This window comes from Anomaloglossus baeobatrachus, unplaced genomic scaffold (assembly GCF_048569485.1).
Source record: "Anomaloglossus baeobatrachus isolate aAnoBae1 unplaced genomic scaffold, aAnoBae1.hap1 Scaffold_2825, whole genome shotgun sequence".
Classification (NCBI taxonomy): Eukaryota; Metazoa; Chordata; class Amphibia; order Anura; family Aromobatidae; genus Anomaloglossus; species Anomaloglossus baeobatrachus.
In genome coordinates, this window is record NW_027442297.1 from 1 (window position 1) to 17,284 (window position 17,284).

The 17,284-nt window shown below is 46.3% G+C and overlaps 11 non-coding genes across 11 annotated transcripts; all 11 read left to right on the top strand.

Moving 5' to 3' along the window:
• Positions 1 to 173: 173 nt before the first annotated feature.
• Positions 174 to 364, top strand: LOC142266142 (U2 spliceosomal RNA). The gene has a single exon (XR_012732283.1). It is a non-coding gene; the product is annotated as a U2 spliceosomal RNA (small nuclear RNA).
• Positions 365 to 1,751: 1,387 nt separating this feature from the next.
• On the top strand, positions 1,752 to 1,942 carry LOC142266194 (U2 spliceosomal RNA). Its single transcript, XR_012732330.1, has one exon. It is a non-coding gene; the product is annotated as a U2 spliceosomal RNA (small nuclear RNA).
• A 1,386-nt stretch (positions 1,943 to 3,328) lies between these two features.
• LOC142266181 (U2 spliceosomal RNA) lies at positions 3,329 to 3,520 on the top strand. The gene has a single exon (XR_012732319.1). It is a non-coding gene; the product is annotated as a U2 spliceosomal RNA (small nuclear RNA).
• Positions 3,521 to 4,913: 1,393 nt separating this feature from the next.
• LOC142266183 (U2 spliceosomal RNA) lies at positions 4,914 to 5,105 on the top strand. Its single transcript, XR_012732320.1, has one exon. It is a non-coding gene; the product is annotated as a U2 spliceosomal RNA (small nuclear RNA).
• A 1,387-nt stretch (positions 5,106 to 6,492) lies between these two features.
• Positions 6,493 to 6,683, top strand: LOC142266206 (U2 spliceosomal RNA). The gene has a single exon (XR_012732341.1). It is a non-coding gene; the product is annotated as a U2 spliceosomal RNA (small nuclear RNA).
• A 1,388-nt stretch (positions 6,684 to 8,071) lies between these two features.
• On the top strand, positions 8,072 to 8,262 carry LOC142266218 (U2 spliceosomal RNA). Its single transcript, XR_012732352.1, has one exon. It is a non-coding gene; the product is annotated as a U2 spliceosomal RNA (small nuclear RNA).
• A 1,387-nt stretch (positions 8,263 to 9,649) lies between these two features.
• On the top strand, positions 9,650 to 9,840 carry LOC142266230 (U2 spliceosomal RNA). Its single transcript, XR_012732363.1, has one exon. It is a non-coding gene; the product is annotated as a U2 spliceosomal RNA (small nuclear RNA).
• Positions 9,841 to 11,227: 1,387 nt separating this feature from the next.
• Positions 11,228 to 11,418, top strand: LOC142266148 (U2 spliceosomal RNA). The gene has a single exon (XR_012732289.1). It is a non-coding gene; the product is annotated as a U2 spliceosomal RNA (small nuclear RNA).
• Positions 11,419 to 12,805: 1,387 nt separating this feature from the next.
• On the top strand, positions 12,806 to 12,996 carry LOC142266161 (U2 spliceosomal RNA). Its single transcript, XR_012732300.1, has one exon. It is a non-coding gene; the product is annotated as a U2 spliceosomal RNA (small nuclear RNA).
• Positions 12,997 to 14,383: 1,387 nt separating this feature from the next.
• LOC142266173 (U2 spliceosomal RNA) lies at positions 14,384 to 14,574 on the top strand. Its single transcript, XR_012732311.1, has one exon. It is a non-coding gene; the product is annotated as a U2 spliceosomal RNA (small nuclear RNA).
• Positions 14,575 to 15,961: 1,387 nt separating this feature from the next.
• On the top strand, positions 15,962 to 16,152 carry LOC142266185 (U2 spliceosomal RNA). The gene has a single exon (XR_012732322.1). It is a non-coding gene; the product is annotated as a U2 spliceosomal RNA (small nuclear RNA).
• The last annotated feature ends 1,132 nt before the right edge of the window (positions 16,153 to 17,284 follow it).

The following is a 17,284-nucleotide window of genomic DNA, read 5'->3' on the forward strand; positions in this document are numbered from 1 at the left end:
TGCAAAACGCACCATTCTTCTTGTTTTGGCTCTGCAAAGCAGCCTTTTCAAGGGTTGGCTTGGGTGACAAAATGTCTTGTGTAGGCGTGGGTTTGTCTCCCACTCGCTCTCTCTCCCTAAGATGTGTCCGGCATAGGCCAGGGTGCCACTCGAGGCCCAAACCAATTCTGGTTATCGCTTCTCGGCCTTTTGGCTAAGATCAAGTGTAGTATCTGTTCTTATCAGTTTAATATCTGATACGTCCCCTATCTGGGGACCATATATTAAATGGATTTTTAGAACAGGGAGATGGAAAAAGAGCTTGCTCTGTCCACTCCACGCATTGACCTGGTATTGCAGTACCTCCAGGAACGGTGCACCCCTTCTTAACCCAGTTTCCAAAAGCAGAACTCAATTCACCTGATTCATATTAGCCCGATTTAATGAATTGGAAGAAAGCATACGTCTTCATATGCACCTCAATTTGGCCCATTCACTTTTCACACTTCCTCCTTTTGTTTTTTATCTTTCACACTTTTGACTTTCTTTATTCATCCAAATAGCAAACTCATCACCACTCAACCTGACCAACTCGGCTATGTCCCCGTGCTGCAGTTCTCTGTCTTATCTAGATCATTTGCAATTGAATGGAATAGATCCCTTTTGGACAAAGTGGATTCACCTGCTGCTGCAGTGACCACAGGTGTGATAACATCTAGAATTGGCATCTGGTGCGATCTCTCCGCTTCCACTCCAAAGAAAGTTACCTGTTTATTCCTATCATGCATTGGTTTTTGGGGTTTTCTTTGAGTAATGATGATCTCTTTAGTAGTCTGTTGGCGCCCTCTCCTGGAGGAATAGTTTGCTTGCTCTTGGACATTCTAAAAGAGAGGTCATGATAGACATTGAGCTTCTGAGCTCAATTGGGGACAGTCATGGGTGATGAATGTTTGCAACCTACTGCGAAGCCTCATACCGCAATATAAGGAACGTCAAATACTAAGAAAGGGCGGCCTATGAAAGAATTACTACTTTCAATAAGTACACTTAAACGGCTAATTGGGAATAGAAAAACTGTAAAAAGCCCTCTGAGAAAGCCCCCCTCTAACCTTTGATAGTAAGCTTTTCTGTAGTCTGCCTGTTGATGTATTTTCCGTTTGAACTGTGCACAACATGAAGAGACGGAACACTGGCGGCTTGTCACAATGCCCCCCGATGACATCACAATAGCGCTGCTGCCTAGAAAACAAGCTGCGCAGAAGAAGTTGTTCTTTGGGTGGGAGGGTGGGCTAGTGGAAGGAGGGGGCAATCTCTTTTTTTCCCGGGTGGTAGGGGGATGACAGGAGAAGGGAAGCGGGTGGTGAGAAAGGTACAGAGGGCAGGGTTTGGGGGCTGGGAAGGAAAGGGAAAAGATTAGGGTTTGGGGATGATGAAAGGGCTTTCTACGGGTAAGGATGGCAAAGGGTGGCAGTGACGGAAAGTCAGGCAACCTGTCCTGTCCGTCTTTTTGTATCGTGAATTGGAAAGACTGCAAGGGGGAGGGGAGTTGCTTGCGCCCTAAAGGAGGAGTTATTCAGATTCATTGCAGTGGGCGGCGGCTGCAAAACGCACCATTCTTCTTGTTTTGGCTCTGCAAAGCAGCCTTTTCAAGGGTTGGCTTGGGTGACAAAATGTCTTGTGTAGGCGTGGGTTTGTCTCCCTCTCGCTCTCTCTCCCTAAGATGTGTCCGGCATAGGCCAGGGTGCCACTCGAGGCCCAAACCAATTCTGGTTATCGCTTCTCGGCCTTTTGGCTAAGATCAAGTGTAGTATCTGTTCTTATCAGTTTAATATCTGATACGTCCCCTATCTGGGGACCATATATTAAATGGATTTTTAGAACAGGGAGATGGAAAAAGAGCTTGCTCTGTCCACTCCACGCATTGACCTGGTATTGCAGTACCTCCAGGAACGGTGCACCCCTTCTTAACCCAGTTTCCAAAAGCAGAACTCAATTCACCTGATTCATATTAGCCCGATTTAATGAATTGGAAGAAAGCATACGTCTTCATATGCACCTCAATTTGGCCCATTCACTTTTCACACTTCCTCCTTTTGTTTTTTATCTTTCACACTTTTGACTTTCTTTATTCATCCAAATAGCAAACTCATCACCACTCAACCTGACCAACTCGGCTATGTCCCCGTGCTGCAGTTCTCTGTCTTATCTAGATCATTTGCAATTGAATGGAATAGATCCCTTTTGGACAAAGTGGATTCACCTGCTGCTGCAGTGACCACAGGTGTGATAACATCTAGAATTGGCATCTGGTGCGATCTCTCCGCTTCCACTCCAAAGAAAGTTACCTGTTTATTCCTATCATGCATTGGTTTTTGGGGTTTTCTTTGAGTAATGATGATCTCTTTAGTAGTCTGTTGGCGCCCTCTCCTGGAGGAATAGTTTGCTTGCTCTTGGACATTCTAAAAGAGAGGTCATGATAGACATTGAGCTTCTGAGCTCAATTGGGGACAGTCATGGGTGATGAATGTTTGCAACCTACTGCGAAGCCTCATACCGCAATATAAGGAACGTCAAATACTAAGAAAGGGCGGCCTATGAAAGAATTACTACTTTCAATAAGTACACTTAAACGGCTAATTGGGAATAGAAAAACTGTAAAAAGCCCTCTGAGAAAGCCCCCTCTAACCTTTGATAGTAAGCTTTTCTGTAGTCTGCCTGTTGATGTATTTTCCGTTTGACTGTGCACAACATGAAGAGACGGAACACTGGCGGCTTGTCACAATGCCCCCCGATGACATCACAATAGCGCTGCTGCCTAGAAAACAAGCTGCGCAGAAGAAGTTGTTCTTTGGGTGGGAGGGTGGGCTAGTGGAAGAGGGGGCAATCTCTTTTTTTCCCGGGTGGTAGGGGATGACAGGAGAAGGGACGCGGGTGGTGAGAAAGGTACAGAGGGCAGGGTTTGGGGGCTGGGAAGGAAAGGGAAAAGACTTAGGGTTTGGGGATGATGAAAGGGCTTTCTACGGGTAAGGATGGCAAAGGGTGGCAGTGACGGAAAGTCAGGCAACCTGTCCTGTCCGTCTTTTTTGTATCGTGAATTGGAAAGACTGCAAGGGGGAGGGGAGTTGCTTGCGCCCTAAAGGAGGAGTTATTCAGATTCATTGCAGTGGGGCGGCGGCTGCAAAACGCACCATTCTTCTTGTTTTGGCTCTGCAAAGCAGCCTTTTCAAGGGTTGGCTTGGGTGACAAAATGTCTTGTGTAGGCGTGGGTTTGTCTCCCTCTCGCTCTCTCTCCCTAAGATGTGTCCGGCATAGGCCAGGGTGCCACTCGAGGCCCAAACCAATTCTGGTTATCGCTTCTCGGGCCTTTTGGCTAAGATCAAGTGTAGTATCTGTTCTTATCAGTTTAATATCTGATACGTCCCCTATCTGGGGACCATATATTAAATGGATTTTTAGAACAGGGAGATGGAAAAAGAGCTTGCTCTGTCCACTCCACGCATTGACCTGGTATTGCAGTACCTCCAGGAACGGTGCACCCCTTCTTAACCCAGTTTCCAAAAGCAGAACTCAATTCACCTGATTCATATTAGCCCGATTTAATGAATTGAGAGAAAGCATACGTCTTCATATGCACCTCAATTTGGCCCATTTCACTTTCACACTTCCTCCTTTTGTTTTTTATCTTTCACACTTTTGACTTTCTTTATTCATCCAAATAGCAAATCTCATCACCACTCAACCTGACCAACTCGGCTATGTCCCCGTGCTGCAGTTCCTCTGTCTTATCTAGATCATTTGCAATTGAATGGAATAGATCCCTTTTGGACAAAGTGGATTTCACCTGCTGCTTGCAGTGACCACAGGTGTGATAACATCTAGAAATTGGCATCTGGTGCGATCTCTCCGCTCCACTCCAAAGAAAGTTACCTGTTTATTCCTATCATGCATTGGGTTTTTGGGGTTTTCTTTGAGTAATGATGATCTCTTTAGTAGTCTGTTGGCGCCCTCTCCTGGAGGAATAGTTTGCTTGCTCTTGGACATTCTAAAAGAGAGGTCATGATAGACCATTGAGCTTCTGAGCTCAATTGGGGACAGTCATGGGTGATGAATGTTTGCAACCTACTGCGAAGCCTCATACCGCAATATAAGAACGTCAAATACAAAGAAAGGGCGGCCTATGAAAGAATTACTACTTTCAATAAGTACACTTAAACGGCTAATTGGAATAGAAAAACTGTAAAAAGCCCTCTGAGAAAGCCCCCCTCTAACCTTTGATAGTAAGCTTTTCTGTAGTCTGCCTGTTGATGTATTTTCCGTTTGAACTGTGTGCACAACATGAAGAGACGGAACACTGGCGGCTTGTCACAATGCCCCGATGACATCACAATAGCGCTGCTGCCTAGAAAACAAGCTGCGCAGAAGAAGTTGTTCTTTGGGTGGGAGGGTGGGCTAGTGGAAGGAGGGGGCAATCTCTTTTTTTCCCGGGTGGTAGGGGGATGACAGGAGAAGGGAAGCGGGGTGGTGAGAAAGGTACAGAGGGCAGGGTTTGGGGGCTGGGAAGGAAAGGGAAAAGATTAGGGTTTGGGGATGATGAAAGGGCTTTCTACGGGTAAGGGATGGCAAAGGGTGGCAGGTGACGGAAAGTCAGGCAACCTGTCCTGTCCGTCTTTTTGTATCGTGAATTGGAAAGACTGCAAGGGGGAGGGGAGTTGCTTGCGCCCTAAAGGAGGAGTTATTCAGATTCATTGCAGTGGGCGGCGGCTGCAAAACGCACCATTCTTCTTGTTTTGGCTCTGCAAAGCAGCCTTTCAAGGGTTGGCTTGGGTGACAAAATGTCTTGTGTAGGCGTGGGTTTGTCTCCCTCTCGCTCTCTCTCCCTAAGATGTGTCCGGCATAGGCCAGGGTGCCACTCGAGGCCCAAACCAATTCTGGTTATCGCTTCTCGGCCTTTTGGCTAAGATCAAGTGTAGTATCTGTTTCTTATCAGTTTAATATCTGATACGTCCCCTATCTGGGGACCATATATTAAATGGATTTTTAGAACAGGGAGATGGAAAAAGAGCTTGCTCTGTCCACTCCACGCATTGACCTGGTATTGCAGTACCTCCAGGAACGGTGCACCCCTTCTTAACCCAGTTTCCAAAAGCAGAACTCAATTCACCTGATTCATATTAGCCCGATTTAATGAATTGGAAGAAAGCATACGTCTTCATATGCACCTCAATTTGGCCCATTCACTTTTCACACTTCCTCCTTTTGTTTTTTATCTTTCACACTTTTGACTTTCTTTATTCATCCAAATAGCAAACTCATCACCACTCAACCTGACCAACTCGGCTATGTCCCCGTGCTGCAGTTCTCTGTCTTATCTAGATCATTTGCAATTGAATGGAATAGATCCCTTTTGGACAAAGTGGATTCACCTGCTGCTGCAGTGACCACAGGTGTGATAACATCTAGAATTGGCATCTGGTGCGATCTCTCCGCTTCCACTCCAAAGAAAGTTACCTGTTTATTCCTATCATGCATTGGTTTTTGGGGTTTTCTTTGAGTAATGATGATCTCTTTAGTAGTCTGTTGGCGCCCTCTCCTGGAGGAATAGTTTGCTTGCTCTTGGACATTCTAAAAGAGAGGTCATGATAGACATTGAGCTTCTGAGCTCAATTGGGGACAGTCATGGGTGATGAATGTTTGCAACCTACTGCGAAGCCTCATACCGCAATATAAGGAACGTCAAATACTAAGAAAGGGCGGCCTATGAAAGAATTACTACTTTCAATAAGTACACTTAAACGGCTAATTGGGAATAGAAAAACTGTAAAAAGCCCTCTGAGAAAGCCCCCCTCTAACCTTTGATAGTAAGCTTTTCTGTAGTCTGCCTGTTGATGTATTTTCCGTTTGAACTGTGCACAACATGAAGAGACGGAACACTGGCGGCTTGTCACAATGCCCCCCGATGACATCACAATAGCGCTGCTGCCTAGAAAACAAGCTGCGCAGAAGAAGTTGTTCTTTGGGTGGGAGGGTGGGCTAGTGGAAGGAGGGGGCAATCTCTTTTTTTCCCGGGTGGTAGGGGGATGACAGGAGAAGGGAAGCGGGTGGTGAGAAAGGTACAGAGGGCAGGGTTTGGGGGCTGGGAAGGAAAGGGAAAAGATTAGGGTTTGGGGATGATGAAAGGGCTTTCTACGGGTAAGGATGGCAAAGGGTGGCAGTGACGGAAAGTCAGGCAACCTGTCCTGTCCGTCTTTTTGTATCGTGAATTGGAAAGACTGCAAGGGGGAGGGGAGTTGCTTGCGCCCTAAAGGAGGAGTTATTCAGATTCATTGCAGTGGGCGGCGGCTGCAAAACGCACCATTCTTCTTGTTTTGGCTCTGCAAAGCAGCCTTTTCAAGGGTTGGCTTGGGTGACAAAATGTCTTGTGTAGGCGTGGGTTTGTCTCCCTCTCGCTCTCTCTCCCTAAGATGTGTCCGGCATAGGCCAGGGTGCCACTCGAGGCCCAAACCAATTCTGGTTATCGCTTCTCGGCCTTTTGGCTAAGATCAAGTGTAGTATCTGTTCTTATCAGTTTAATATCTGATACGTCCCCTATCTGGGGACCATATATTAAATGGATTTTTAGAACAGGGAGATGGAAAAAGAGCTTGCTCTGTCCACTCCACGCATTGACCTGGTATTGCAGTACCTCCAGGAACGGTGCACCCCTTCTTAACCCAGTTTCCAAAAGCAGAACTCAATTCACCTGATTCATATTAGCCCGATTTAATGAATTGGAAGAAAGCATACGTCTTCATATGCACCTCAATTTGGCCCATTCACTTTTCACACTTCCTCCTTTTGTTTTTTATCTTTCACACTTTTGACTTTCTTTATTCATCCAAATAGCAAACTCATCACCACTCAACCTGACCAACTCGGCTATGTCCCCGTGCTGCAGTTCTCTGTCTTATCTAGATCATTTGCAATTGAATGGAATAGATCCCTTTTGGACAAAGTGGATTCACCTGCTGCTGCAGTGACCACAGGTGTGATAACATCTAGAATTGGCATCTGGTGCGATCTCTCCGCTTCCACTCCAAAGAAAGTTACCTGTTTATTCCTATCATGCATTGGTTTTTGGGGTTTTCTTTGAGTAATGATGATCTCTTTAGTAGTCTGTTGGCGCCCTCTCCTGGAGGAATAGTTTGCTTGCTCTTGGACATTCTAAAAGAGAGGTCATGATAGACATTGAGCTTCTGAGCTCAATTGGGGACAGTCATGGGTGATGAATGTTTGCAACCTACTGCGAAGCCTCATACCGCAATATAAGGAACGTCAAATACTAAGAAAGGGCGGCCTATGAAAGAATTACTACTTTCAATAAGTACACTTAAACGGCTAATTGGGAATAGAAAAACTGTAAAAAGCCCTCTGAGAAAGCCCCCCTCTAACCTTTGATAGTAAGCTTTTCTGTAGTCTGCCTGTTGATGTATTTTCCGTTTGAACTGTGCACAACATGAAGAGACGGAACACTGGCGGCTTGTCACAATGCCCCCCGATGACATCACAATAGCGCTGCTGCCTAGAAAACAAGCTGCGCAGAAGAAGTTGTTCTTTGGGTGGGAGGGTGGGCTAGTGGAAGGAGGGGGCAATCTCTTTTTTTCCCGGGTGGTAGGGGGATGACAGGAGAAGGGAAGCGGGTGGTGAGAAAGGTACAGAGGGCAGGGTTTGGGGGCTGGGAAGGAAAGGGAAAAGATTAGGGTCTTGGGGATGATGAAAGGGCTTTCTACGGGTAAGGATGGCAAAGGGTGGCAGTGACGGAAAGTCAGGCAACCTGTCCTGTCCGTCTTTTTGTATCGTGAATTGGAAAGACTGCAAGGGGGAGGGGAGTTGCTTGCGCCCTAAAGGAGGAGTTATTCAGATTCATTGCAGTGGGCGGCGGCTGCAAAACGCACCATTCTTCTTGTTTTGGCTCTGCAAAGCAGCCTTTTCAAGGGTTGGCTTGGGTGACAAAATGTCTTGTGTAGGCGTGGGTTTGTCTCCCTCTCGCTCTCTCTCCCTAAGATGTGTCCGGCATAGGCCAGGGTGCCACTCGAGGCCCAAACCAATTCTGGTTATCGCTTCTCGGCCTTTTGGCTAAGATCAAGTGTAGTATCTGTTCTTATCAGTTTAATATCTGATACGTCCCCTATCTGGGGACCATATATTAAATGGATTTTTAGAACAGGGAGATGGAAAAAGAGCTTGCTCTGTCCACTCCACGCATTGACCTGGTATTGCAGTACCTCCAGGAACGGTGCACCCCTTCTTAACCCAGTTTCCAAAAGCAGAACTCAATTCACCTGATTCATATTAGCCCGATTTAATGAATTGGAAGAAAGCATACGTCTTCATATGCACCTCAATTTGGCCCATTCACTTTTCACACTTCCTCCTTTTGTTTTTTATCTTTCACACTTTTGACTTTCTTTATTCATCCAAATAGCAAACTCATCACCACTCAACCTGACCAACTCGGCTATGTCCCCGTGCTGCAGTTCTCTGTCTTATCTAGATCATTTGCAATTGAATGGAATAGATCCCTTTTGGACAAAGTGGATTCACCTGCTGCTGCAGTGACCACAGGTGTGATAACATCTAGAATTGGCATCTGGTGCGATCTCTCCGCTTCCACTCCAAAGAAAGTTACCTGTTTATTCCTATCATGCATTGGTTTTTGGGGTTTTCTTTGAGTAATGATGATCTCTTTAGTAGTCTGTTGGCGCCCTCTCCTGGAGGAATAGTTTGCTTGCTCTTGGACATTCTAAAAGAGAGGTCATGATAGACATTGAGCTTCTGAGCTCAATTGGGGACAGTCATGGGTGATGAATGTTTGCAACCTACTGCGAAGCCTCATACCGCAATATAAGGAACGTCAAATACTAAGAAAGGGCGGCCTATGAAAGAATTACTACTTTCAATAAGTACACTTAAACGGCTAATTGGGAATAGAAAAACTGTAAAAAGCCCTCTGAGAAAGCCCCCCTCTAACCTTTGATAGTAAGCTTTTCTGTAGTCTGCCTGTTGATGTATTTTCCGTTTGAACTGTGCACAACATGAAGAGACGGAACACTGGCGGCTTGTCACAATGCCCCCCGATGACATCACAATAGCGCTGCTGCCTAGAAAACAAGCTGCGCAGAAGAAGTTGTTCTTTGGGTGGGAGGGTGGGCTAGTGGAAGGAGGGGGCAATCTCTTTTTTTCCCGGGTGGTAGGGGGATGACAGGAGAAGGGAAGCGGGTGGTGAGAAAGGTACAGAGGGCAGGGTTTGGGGGCTGGGAAGGAAAGGGAAAAGATTAGGGTTTGGGGATGATGAAAGGGCTTTCTACGGGTAAGGATGGCAAAGGGTGGCAGTGACGGAAAGTCAGGCAACCTGTCCTGTCCGTCTTTTTGTATCGTGAATTGGAAAGACTGCAAGGGGGAGGGGAGTTGCTTGCGCCCTAAAGGAGGAGTTATTCAGATTCATTGCAGTGGGCGGCGGCTGCAAAACGCACCATTCTTCTTGTTTTGGCTCTGCAAAGCAGCCTTTTCAAGGGTTGGCTTGGGTGACAAAATGTCTTGTGTAGGCGTGGGTTTGTCTCCCTCTCGCTCTCTCTCCCTAAGATGTGTCCGGCATAGGCCAGGGTGCCACTCGAGGCCCAAACCAATTCTGGTTATCGCTTCTCGGCCTTTTGGCTAAGATCAAGTGTAGTATCTGTTCTTATCAGTTTAATATCTGATACGTCCCCTATCTGGGGACCATATATTAAATGGATTTTTAGAACAGGGAGATGGAAAAAGAGCTTGCTCTGTCCACTCCACGCATTGACCTGGTATTGCAGTACCTCCAGGAACGGTGCACCCCTTCTTAACCCAGTTTCCAAAAGCAGAACTCAATTCACCTGATTCATATTAGCCCGATTTAATGAATTGGAAGAAAGCATACGTCTTCATATGCACCTCAATTTGGCCCATTCACTTTTCACACTTCCTCCTTTTGTTTTTTATCTTTCACACTTTTGACTTTCTTTATTCATCCAAATAGCAAACTCATCACCACTCAACCTGACCAACTCGGCTATGTCCCCGTGCTGCAGTTCTCTGTCTTATCTAGATCATTTGCAATTGAATGGAATAGATCCCTTTTGGACAAAGTGGATTCACCTGCTGCTGCAGTGACCACAGGTGTGATAACATCTAGAATTGGCATCTGGTGCGATCTCTCCGCTTCCACTCCAAAGAAAGTTACCTGTTTATTCCTATCATGCATTGGTTTTTGGGGTTTTCTTTGAGTAATGATGATCTCTTTAGTAGTCTGTTGGCGCCCTCTCCTGGAGGAATAGTTTGCTTGCTCTTGGACATTCTAAAAGAGAGGTCATGATAGACATTGAGCTTCTGAGCTCAATTGGGGACAGTCATGGGTGATGAATGTTTGCAACCTACTGCGAAGCCTCATACCGCAATATAAGGAACGTCAAATACTAAGAAAGGGCGGCCTATGAAAGAATTACTACTTTCAATAAGTACACTTAAACGGCTAATTGGGAATAGAAAAACTGTAAAAAGCCCTCTGAGAAAGCCCCCCTCTAACCTTTGATAGTAAGCTTTTCTGTAGTCTGCCTGTTGATGTATTTTCCGTTTGAACTGTGCACAACATGAAGAGACGGAACACTGGCGGCTTGTCACAATGCCCCCCGATGACATCACAATAGCGCTGCTGCCTAGAAAACAAGCTGCGCAGAAGAAGTTGTTCTTTGGGTGGGAGGGTGGGCTAGTGGAAGGAGGGGGCAATCTCTTTTTTTCCCGGGTGGTAGGGGGATGACAGGAGAAGGGAAGCGGGTGGTGAGAAAGGTACAGAGGGCAGGGTTTGGGGGCTGGGAAGGAAAGGGAAAAGATTAGGGTTTGGGGATGATGAAAGGGCTTTCTACGGGTAAGGATGGCAAAGGGTGGCAGTGACGGAAAGTCAGGCAACCTGTCCTGTCCGTCTTTTTGTATCGTGAATTGGAAAGACTGCAAGGGGGAGGGGAGTTGCTTGCGCCCTAAAGGAGGAGTTATTCAGATTCATTGCAGTGGGCGGCGGCTGCAAAACGCACCATTCTTCTTGTTTTGGCTCTGCAAAGCAGCCTTTTCAAGGGTTGGCTTGGGTGACAAAATGTCTTGTGTAGGCGTGGGTTTGTCTCCCTCTCGCTCTCTCTCCCTAAGATGTGTCCGGCATAGGCCAGGGTGCCACTCGAGGCCCAAACCAATTCTGGTTATCGCTTCTCGGCCTTTTGGCTAAGATCAAGTGTAGTATCTGTTCTTATCAGTTTAATATCTGATACGTCCCCTATCTGGGGACCATATATTAAATGGATTTTTAGAACAGGGAGATGGAAAAAGAGCTTGCTCTGTCCACTCCACGCATTGACCTGGTATTGCAGTACCTCCAGGAACGGTGCACCCCTTCTTAACCCAGTTTCCAAAAGCAGAACTCAATTCACCTGATTCATATTAGCCCGATTTAATGAATTGGAAGAAAGCATACGTCTTCATATGCACCTCAATTTGGCCCATTCACTTTTCACACTTCCTCCTTTTGTTTTTTATCTTTCACACTTTTGACTTTCTTTATTCATCCAAATAGCAAACTCATCACCACTCAACCTGACCAACTCGGCTATGTCCCCGTGCTGCAGTTCTCTGTCTTATCTAGATCATTTGCAATTGAATGGAATAGATCCCTTTTGGACAAAGTGGATTCACCTGCTGCTGCAGTGACCACAGGTGTGATAACATCTAGAATTGGCATCTGGTGCGATCTCTCCGCTTCCACTCCAAAGAAAGTTACCTGTTTATTCCTATCATGCATTGGTTTTTGGGGTTTTCTTTGAGTAATGATGATCTCTTTAGTAGTCTGTTGGCGCCCTCTCCTGGAGGAATAGTTTGCTTGCTCTTGGACATTCTAAAAGAGAGGTCATGATAGACATTGAGCTTCTGAGCTCAATTGGGGACAGTCATGGGTGATGAATGTTTGCAACCTACTGCGAAGCCTCATACCGCAATATAAGGAACGTCAAATACTAAGAAAGGGCGGCCTATGAAAGAATTACTACTTTCAATAAGTACACTTAAACGGCTAATTGGGAATAGAAAAACTGTAAAAAGCCCTCTGAGAAAGCCCCCCTCTAACCTTTGATAGTAAGCTTTTCTGTAGTCTGCCTGTTGATGTATTTTCCGTTTGAACTGTGCACAACATGAAGAGACGGAACACTGGCGGCTTGTCACAATGCCCCCCGATGACATCACAATAGCGCTGCTGCCTAGAAAACAAGCTGCGCAGAAGAAGTTGTTCTTTGGGTGGGAGGGTGGGCTAGTGGAAGGAGGGGGCAATCTCTTTTTTTCCCGGGTGGTAGGGGGATGACAGGAGAAGGGAAGCGGGTGGTGAGAAAGGTACAGAGGGCAGGGTTTGGGGGCTGGGAAGGAAAGGGAAAAGATTAGGGTTTGGGGATGATGAAAGGGCTTTCTACGGGTAAGGATGGCAAAGGGTGGCAGTGACGGAAAGTCAGGCAACCTGTCCTGTCCGTCTTTTTGTATCGTGAATTGGAAAGACTGCAAGGGGGAGGGGAGTTGCTTGCGCCCTAAAGGAGGAGTTATTCAGATTCATTGCAGTGGGCGGCGGCTGCAAAACGCACCATTCTTCTTGTTTTGGCTCTGCAAAGCAGCCTTTTCAAGGGTTGGCTTGGGTGACAAAATGTCTTGTGTAGGCGTGGGTTTGTCTCCCTCTCGCTCTCTCTCCCTAAGATGTGTCCGGCATAGGCCAGGGTGCCACTCGAGGCCCAAACCAATTCTGGTTATCGCTTCTCGGCCTTTTGGCTAAGATCAAGTGTAGTATCTGTTCTTATCAGTTTAATATCTGATACGTCCCCTATCTGGGGACCATATATTAAATGGATTTTTAGAACAGGGAGATGGAAAAAGAGCTTGCTCTGTCCACTCCACGCATTGACCTGGTATTGCAGTACCTCCAGGAACGGTGCACCCCTTCTTAACCCAGTTTCCAAAAGCAGAACTCAATTCACCTGATTCATATTAGCCCGATTTAATGAATTGGAAGAAAGCATACGTCTTCATATGCACCTCAATTTGGCCCATTCACTTTTCACACTTCCTCCTTTTGTTTTTTATCTTTCACACTTTTGACTTTCTTTATTCATCCAAATAGCAAACTCATCACCACTCAACCTGACCAACTCGGCTATGTCCCCGTGCTGCAGTTCTCTGTCTTATCTAGATCATTTGCAATTGAATGGAATAGATCCCTTTTGGACAAAGTGGATTCACCTGCTGCTGCAGTGACCACAGGTGTGATAACATCTAGAATTGGCATCTGGTGCGATCTCTCCGCTTCCACTCCAAAGAAAGTTACCTGTTTATTCCTATCATGCATTGGTTTTTGGGGTTTTCTTTGAGTAATGATGATCTCTTTAGTAGTCTGTTGGCGCCCTCTCCTGGAGGAATAGTTTGCTTGCTCTTGGACATTCTAAAAGAGAGGTCATGATAGACATTGAGCTTCTGAGCTCAATTGGGGACAGTCATGGGTGATGAATGTTTGCAACCTACTGCGAAGCCTCATACCGCAATATAAGGAACGTCAAATACTAAGAAAGGGCGGCCTATGAAAGAATTACTACTTTCAATAAGTACACTTAAACGGCTAATTGGGAATAGAAAAACTGTAAAAAGCCCTCTGAGAAAGCCCCCCTCTAACCTTTGATAGTAAGCTTTTCTGTAGTCTGCCTGTTGATGTATTTTCCGTTTGAACTGTGCACAACATGAAGAGACGGAACACTGGCGGCTTGTCACAATGCCCCCCGATGACATCACAATAGCGCTGCTGCCTAGAAAACAAGCTGCGCAGAAGAAGTTGTTCTTTGGGTGGGAGGGTGGGCTAGTGGAAGGAGGGGGCAATCTCTTTTTTTCCCGGGTGGTAGGGGGATGACAGGAGAAGGGAAGCGGGTGGTGAGAAAGGTACAGAGGGCAGGGTTTGGGGGCTGGGAAGGAAAGGGAAAAGATTAGGGTTTGGGGATGATGAAAGGGCTTTCTACGGGTAAGGATGGCAAAGGGTGGCAGTGACGGAAAGTCAGGCAACCTGTCCTGTCCGTCTTTTTGTATCGTGAATTGGAAAGACTGCAAGGGGGAGGGGAGTTGCTTGCGCCCTAAAGGAGGAGTTATTCAGATTCATTGCAGTGGGCGGCGGCTGCAAAACGCACCATTCTTCTTGTTTTGGCTCTGCAAAGCAGCCTTTTCAAGGGTTGGCTTGGGTGACAAAATGTCTTGTGTAGGCGTGGGTTTGTCTCCCTCTCGCTCTCTCTCCCTAAGATGTGTCCGGCATAGGCCAGGGTGCCACTCGAGGCCCAAACCAATTCTGGTTATCGCTTCTCGGCCTTTTGGCTAAGATCAAGTGTAGTATCTGTTCTTATCAGTTTAATATCTGATACGTCCCCTATCTGGGGACCATATATTAAATGGATTTTTAGAACAGGGAGATGGAAAAAGAGCTTGCTCTGTCCACTCCACGCATTGACCTGGTATTGCAGTACCTCCAGGAACGGTGCACCCCTTCTTAACCCAGTTTCCAAAAGCAGAACTCAATTCACCTGATTCATATTAGCCCGATTTAATGAATTGGAAGAAAGCATACGTCTTCATATGCACCTCAATTTGGCCCATTCACTTTTCACACTTCCTCCTTTTGTTTTTTATCTTTCACACTTTTGACTTTCTTTATTCATCCAAATAGCAAACTCATCACCACTCAACCTGACCAACTCGGCTATGTCCCCGTGCTGCAGTTCTCTGTCTTATCTAGATCATTTGCAATTGAATGGAATAGATCCCTTTTGGACAAAGTGGATTCACCTGCTGCTGCAGTGACCACAGGTGTGATAACATCTAGAATTGGCATCTGGTGCGATCTCTCCGCTTCCACTCCAAAGAAAGTTACCTGTTTATTCCTATCATGCATTGGTTTTTGGGGTTTTCTTTGAGTAATGATGATCTCTTTAGTAGTCTGTTGGCGCCCTCTCCTGGAGGAATAGTTTGCTTGCTCTTGGACATTCTAAAAGAGAGGTCATGATAGACATTGAGCTTCTGAGCTCAATTGGGGACAGTCATGGGTGATGAATGTTTGCAACCTACTGCGAAGCCTCATACCGCAATATAAGGAACGTCAAATACTAAGAAAGGGCGGCCTATGAAAGAATTACTACTTTCAATAAGTACACTTAAACGGCTAATTGGGAATAGAAAAACTGTAAAAAGCCCTCTGAGAAAGCCCCCCTCTAACCTTTGATAGTAAGCTTTTCTGTAGTCTGCCTGTTGATGTATTTTCCGTTTGAACTGTGCACAACATGAAGAGACGGAACACTGGCGGCTTGTCACAATGCCCCCCGATGACATCACAATAGCGCTGCTGCCTAGAAAACAAGCTGCGCAGAAGAAGTTGTTCTTTGGGTGGGAGGGTGGGCTAGTGGAAGGAGGGGGCAATCTCTTTTTTTCCCGGGTGGTAGGGGGATGACAGGAGAAGGGAAGCGGGTGGTGAGAAAGGTACAGAGGGCAGGGTTTGGGGGCTGGGAAGGAAAGGGAAAAGATTAGGGTTTGGGGATGATGAAAGGGCTTTCTACGGGTAAGGATGGCAAAGGGTGGCAGTGACGGAAAGTCAGGCAACCTGTCCTGTCCGTCTTTTTGTATCGTGAATTGGAAAGACTGCAAGGGGGAGGGGAGTTGCTTGCGCCCTAAAGGAGGAGTTATTCAGATTCATTGCAGTGGGCGGCGGCTGCAAAACGCACCATTCTTCTTGTTTTGGCTCTGCAAAGCAGCCTTTTCAAGGGTTGGCTTGGGTGACAAAATGTCTTGTGTAGGCGTGGGTTTGTCTCCCTCTCGCTCTCTCTCCCTAAGATGTGTCCGGCATAGGCCAGGGTGCCACTCGAGGCCCAAACCAATTCTGGTTATCGCTTCTCGGCCTTTTGGCTAAGATCAAGTGTAGTATCTGTTCTTATCAGTTTAATATCTGATACGTCCCCTATCTGGGGACCATATATTAAATGGATTTTTAGAACAGGGAGATGGAAAAAGAGCTTGCTCTGTCCACTCCACGCATTGACCTGGTATTGCAGTACCTCCAGGAACGGTGCACCCCTTCTTAACCCAGTTTCCAAAAGCAGAACTCAATTCACCTGATTCATATTAGCCCGATTTAATGAATTGGAAGAAAGCATACGTCTTCATATGCACCTCAATTTGGCCCATTCACTTTTCACACTTCCTCCTTTTGTTTTTTATCTTTCACACTTTTGACTTTCTTTATTCATCCAAATAGCAAACTCATCACCACTCAACCTGACCAACTCGGCTATGTCCCCGTGCTGCAGTTCTCTGTCTTATCTAGATCATTTGCAATTGAATGGAATAGATCCCTTTTGGACAAAGTGGATTCACCTGCTGCTGCAGTGACCACAGGTGTGATAACATCTAGAATTGGCATCTGGTGCGATCTCTCCGCTTCCACTCCAAAGAAAGTTACCTGTTTATTCCTATCATGCATTGGTTTTTGGGGTTTTCTTTGAGTAATGATGATCTCTTTAGTAGTCTGTTGGCGCCCTCTCCTGGAGGAATAGTTTGCTTGCTCTTGGACATTCTAAAAGAGAGGTCATGATAGACATTGAGCTTCTGAGCTCAATTGGGGACAGTCATGGGTGATGAATGTTTGCAACCTACTGCGAAGCCTCATACCGCAATATAAGGAACGTCAAATACTAAGAAAGGGCGGCCTATGAAAGAATTACTACTTTCAATAAGTACACTTAAACGGCTAATTGGGAATAGAAAAACTGTAAAAAGCCCTCTGAGAAAGCCCCCCTCTAACCTTTGATAGTAAGCTTTTCTGTAGTCTGCCTGTTGATGTATTTTCCGTTTGAACTGTGCACAACATGAAGAGACGGAACACTGGCGGCTTGTCACAATGCCCCCCGATGACATCACAATAGCGCTGCTGCCTAGAAAACAAGCTGCGCAGAAGAAGTTGTTCTTTGGGTGGGAGGGTGGGCTAGTGGAAGGAGGGGGCAATCTCTTTTTTTCCCGGGTGGTAGGGGGATGACAGGAGAAGGGAAGCGGGTGGTGAGAAAGGTACAGAGGGCAGGGTTTGGGGGCTGGGAAGGAAAGGGAAAAGATTAGGGTTTGGGGATGATGAAAGGGCTTTCTACGGGTAAGGATGGCAAAGGGTGGCAGTGACGGAAAGTCAGGCAACCTGTCCTGTCCGTCTTTTTGTATCGTG